Here is a 5,266-nt window from a genome sequence, read left to right as displayed (position 1 = left end):
CCCACTCCACCCCCCCCACCGGCTGCTTTGCTGTGTCTGGCTCTGTGGCGACAGGTTGTAAACCAGAAGGCCAATTTCTGCTGTCACTGTAGCCACTTAGGCAGCCATTGCTGTGCCTGAGGGCCGTGGCACTTTAAACTGTGGGCTGAATAAAACATTTAACTCTCTGTGCTCGTTCATGCACCCTTTCTCTACTTTAAAAACTGCAGCCTGTCTTCATTTTACTTCACGGTTTGACTCCACAGACTTGGCCTTTTTATCTAAATCCATGGGTTGCTGATGATGAAGACAGATGTAAGCAGTTTTGTGTAAAAGTCAGGATGAATACTCAGAAGATATTATTGATACCAGTGCAAGACCACCGGGTCTGTGAGGATTTTCTGTGTGGGGAAGAACATCAGGTTTTCAGCATCAGTGCAAGTGTTTCATCGCGCAGTAATATTTGCATGTGACTCAGATGTTCAAAAATCTTTGTTTGGCAGTGCGCAACTGTCAGGAAAAGATGCCAGCATTGCTAAAAGGAACTTATAAGCCTGGAGCCATACGCTTCCAATGAACCGGACAATTTGGAACAGGTTTTCATCTGGAGCTTGTTCTTAATTCCCCATCCCTGCTTGCAAGGTGCTTTGCATACATTTAAAAACGTTGAACGAAATTTTATTTTTGTTTCAAATTCAAACATTGGGTAAGACAACATCTGTGGAGATCAGGCTTGGCATTTTATTTTAAGAACAAGGAGTAAAAGTGGTCTTTAGGATTAGTTCTCCAGATTTCCTGATTATTTTTCCTCTGTAAATTGGCTGGTTTTTGCACATATTTTGAGTCCTGTCCTTGTGCAGTACATCCATCCATCCATCCATCCTTTCTCTTCCCCTTATTTCCCCTTATTCAGGGTCATGGGTGGGTGCACTGTTGCAGTCACACCTATGGGCAATTTAGAATCACCAGTTAACCAGTTAGTTTGGACTGTGGGAGGAAGCTGGGGTATCCCAGAGAGATCATGAAAGGTCCCAACGATGGTAGATGGTGGATTTTAACCCAGGAGCTTCTTGCTGCAAGGCAACAGTGCTAATCACTACATGTCTGTGCTGCCCAAGAAACTTTTTTTTCCTTTATAAAGCCTAAGGAAACATTATGAATCATTAGTAGTTGTTTTTAAGCCCTTAATTACAAGCAACGTGTTGCACAAACACCTAACTTGTTCCCATTTCTTTACTTAAACCCATGAACAAAGATATTTACACCAATAATGTGATTCTCAAAGTGCCATTAGCTGAAAATGTGGCAAATCTGATGCAGAAAATAAACAGTATTTTAAAGTTTTGTGCTGGAAATAGGAATTAATCATGGAAAGACCTGACAGATGTATCTGGCCCTTTAGTTGATCCATCTGTTGTATTCTTAAGGAAGGGAAAGGCTGAGATATTCTATTTTGCACAATTGCTGAACTGAAAATCAGTGGCAACAGGTCTTATGGAGTGATGAACCCACATTTGAAATTTGTAATCAATCCATATGAAGAAGGTCAGGAGAGGAATACAACAGTGTCTACAACCATCTGTATAAGGTGGAGGCTTTGTGGTTTGGGGGAATTATGAATATAGAAAAGTACCATCAGACTTGGATCCACCATGTGGAAAACATCTGATTGGCAACAGCTTTGTTTTCCAGTATCTAAGTGACCCCAAACGCTCTACCAATGCCATAAAAAGCATAGCTGGATAGAAAAATCACTCAAGACTTTCCAACAGTACTGCATTTCTTTCCTCTGACTGTAACGTGCAAAGACCCATCCCTGCTTTGACTCTGATTGGCCTTTCTAACCAGCCATGTAATTTGAAGGCTAACTAAGCAACAAACCGCAAATCAGAAGCAGGATATGGGCAGATTACATTGTTGTGTTAATGAAATAAAAGACAGTAGACGTTTCCACACATTGCAGGTGAATAACAAACAAATAATTTTGGACACTGACATGAAACTGATCTATTGTTTTAGTTGTCTGTTGAGGGATTTGAACCTAGATGGAGGCGCTGTGTGCAAAATGCTGGCTTTTACTCTTTCTGTGGCTCACGTCTGTGTCACTACCGACTGCCGCTACAGTGTGAGGCTGGAATAAACAGACGTGACACAGGGGGTAGACATGATGTAGCAAGTATTAGAGCAGTAATTGTTTTACAGTGTAGTTGTTTCTGTGATGTTCAGATTTTGGCACCTTTTCTGTGGTGTCCTGGTTTTCCCACTCACAAACATTTTAGACAAGTGGAGGTGTGACAGAAATATGGTCGAAATATAACACATGGGAATAAACTTGACTGTTTTCATGATGTTGAAGCACTTTTTAAAGATGGCTTTGCTGCAAAGTTTAAAGTCTGTTTTTCTCCGTGAGTGTAAGTAAACAGATTCATTAGACTAATATTAAAAATACTTTTTATTATGTTATGAATTCATCTCGGAATCCCTTCGCGAGTACATCACTGAGTCTTTATTGGCCTTTAGTGTGCTAGCTTCAACATTACAGCTCTTTAAATACCTTGTGAGCACAAAGGGCTGCCACTTAGCAATATAGCAAAGGCTGTATTTGAGCAATACATTTAATTTTGAATTATTGCTGCTGATTTCCTTTGTTTTTTCCTGCAATAGTATAAGTCATGATTCGTAGTAGGCTAATTTTGACTTTTCAGCACTGTTGTCTGAATCGAGCCAGTGCACAGAGATTAGCAGTCCAGCAGCTTACGTTTTTAATTGCTGCTAATTATGCAAAGTATTCAAGAGACCATTCATGGCAGTCTGAGCTGGTGTGGACCGCTCACGCTAGCAATGAAGAAGACGAGAAATTAGCCAATTTCCACTGAGAGGTGGTCTCCTTTTTTCTTTTTTAAATGCATTAAAGTTCTGATTCTTTTTGAAACGTCCATCAGATTCATGTGCGTCCTGCCTGCTTTATCACTCTGGACACATTCCCTTCTTGCTTTTCGTCTGCCAGCATCATCATAGTTTATCGGTCTCAAATATGCAACAGCCACAAAGACGATTAGTGGTTCTACTTTTGTGTACGCTGCACCAAAGGCAGTTTTTGTGTGTGTCAGAGCTTCTGTAAACGGAGTATCTTGTTTGTGACTCCTTGTTCCCGCGTCTCTCTCTCTGCATCATGGTACGTTTACTGTCACTGTGGGGCTGCCTCTTCTCCTTCCTCCATCTCTCTCTCACTCTGCCTCTTCCTTCTTCTCCCTCCTTCTCTCACTCCCTCTCCCCCTCTCTCTGGACACAGATTCAGAGCGTGATCTGATCTCCATGTAATGGGAGAGTAATAGGCACTCTGCCTTGATTGGTTGGTAATTTGGGGGAGTTATGCACAGGTGCAATTTGTAATATTTTCAGTAAATTAAATTTCTTTCTTTTCCTCTCTTCATCTCTCCCTCTCTCCTCTCGCTCCCTCTGCAGTGCTTAACTCAAATAGGTTATTTTTTTTTTCTCACCCTGTCTCAAATCTGTCCTGACTTTTCCTTCCCCCTCCTCACCCCACCTCTTTATTCACTGCTTTCTTTCCCCGTTCCTTTCTTTTCATTTTCTTTCCCTCCCCTCCTTAGCTCCTACACTTATTCTCTCTTCTCTTGGCTCGCTCTCTTTCTCTCCTCCTCTCGCCCTCCCTTTCTGTCTCTCTCTCTCTTTTTCTCCCCTCGTTTTATTGATGTACGCTCAGGCGCCCATTAGAGCTCCCTTTTTCCCTCTAGTGGAAATTGCAGCATGTTAATTTTCACACAAATTACGGCAATAGCAGGTATCTCTATTTGATACATTATAGCGGGAGCAATCAGAGATAATTGAGTGCCTTTCAGAGGGAGACGGCTGCATTCACTGCCGGCTCAAAGCTGCCCCATTATCGCCTAATCGCTCTTTAAACACTGAATTTTGCCGAACAAAAATTCTTGTCATAATTTTGCTTAAGTGTATTTGGAAATCACAGTCCTTTGAGCGAGGATAATTGAAATCAAATCCCTTTCACTGGAGCTGACATTTCTACATTTCCCCCCAATTGAAATTAATTTCAAAAATTGAGCATGAATATCTTCAAATAGCAGGCAATTATGCCTTTCAATGGGGAGAAATTACCGGTGCTGAATCGTTGGAGGCTTGCGGGCGAGAGCACCAGTTAAATGCCTTTGTTTCCCGCCGTGTTTGCCTAGTAAAGATTTACATATATTGACTCATTATGGTGTCTTGTGAAGCTGATCGGCGTGACTACCACAACCGGCAATAACGCTCATCGCATCTAAAAAGCTCAAGAGTTTTAAAGCCTTGTGGCCTCACAGCTGAGGGAAAAATGTATGTTTGTTTCTCTCCATCTCCCTCCCTTTCTCACTCCCTCTCTCTTTCTGCAGCTGCAGTAGCACGAGTGCTTGTAGACTCAGTATTTACAATGCATGTTTGTAGCAAAGCCAGAAAGAAGCATGCAAAGCCGAGGCCCTTGTCCGTGTCACCGGTGCTGGGATGTTTTCTGCCATGTCAAAGCCACTGGATGCTTGTAGTTTCACAGCAGTTCACACATGTTCCAGCCTCTGTAACCCAAAAAAGCGGGGGGGAAACTGGCTGTGTTTTTGTTTTTGTTTGGCCTGCTGCAACGTCTCTCCCTCGCATGCTCGCAGAATATTGTCTGTCTGACTACCTTTCATTAACTGCTTCACTGGTGTACCTGAGCGACAGTGTAGTGCGCAAAAGTTCTCTGGAGGTCGGATATGTGCGCGCGCCTGTGTCACGTAAAAGATAGAGGCAGGTGTTTTTAAGACTGAGGAAGTCTTGAGTGCTTGTTTTATTGCGTGAAGCCATTTTAGACTGTTGCTCTGTGATTTGGATCAATTTGTATGAGTTAGCCTCTTTTCTTATTTCTTACTTTTACCTTTTATTGTATACATCCTCTCCCTCACTTTATCGTCCTCCTGACACATCTTCCTTATGGCGTAACTGTGTTTTGTAGCTGGGTCGGGGTTGTGTGCATCTGTGGGGAGGCAAGGGAAGGGGGTTGGGGGGAGGCAAAGGAGCAAGGGGTACGAGGTGGGGGCTGGGGGGTCCAACACTCCCGGGAGAGAGGCAATTTCACAGCTGGTTTGCTCCTTAGGCAGTCAGGCTGAAAATGCTGCAGATTTGTGGAGCAAATTGAAATGGTGTCAGTGCAGGAACAAAGCGCCGAGCTGAATGACGAGGTAGGTGTGTGTGTGTGTGTGTGTGTGTGTGTGTGTGTGTGTGTGTGTGTGTGTGTGTGTGTGTG

The 5,266-nt window shown here is 43.0% G+C and overlaps 1 protein-coding gene across 2 annotated transcripts in view; it reads left to right on the top strand.

The window, feature by feature from the left end:
- Positions 1-5,266, top strand: part of pola1 (polymerase (DNA directed), alpha 1) — a 64,796-nt gene that overhangs the window by 42,250 nt on the left and 17,280 nt on the right. The window lies entirely within an intron of this gene.

This window comes from Pundamilia nyererei, unplaced genomic scaffold (assembly GCF_000239375.1).
Source record: "Pundamilia nyererei isolate P.nyererei 1_Seehausen unplaced genomic scaffold, PunNye1.0 scaffold00007, whole genome shotgun sequence".
Taxonomy (NCBI): domain Eukaryota; kingdom Metazoa; phylum Chordata; class Actinopteri; order Cichliformes; family Cichlidae; genus Pundamilia; species Pundamilia nyererei.
Note: the sequence above shows the minus strand (reverse complement) of the source record. Positions and strands in the feature narration are given on the sequence as shown.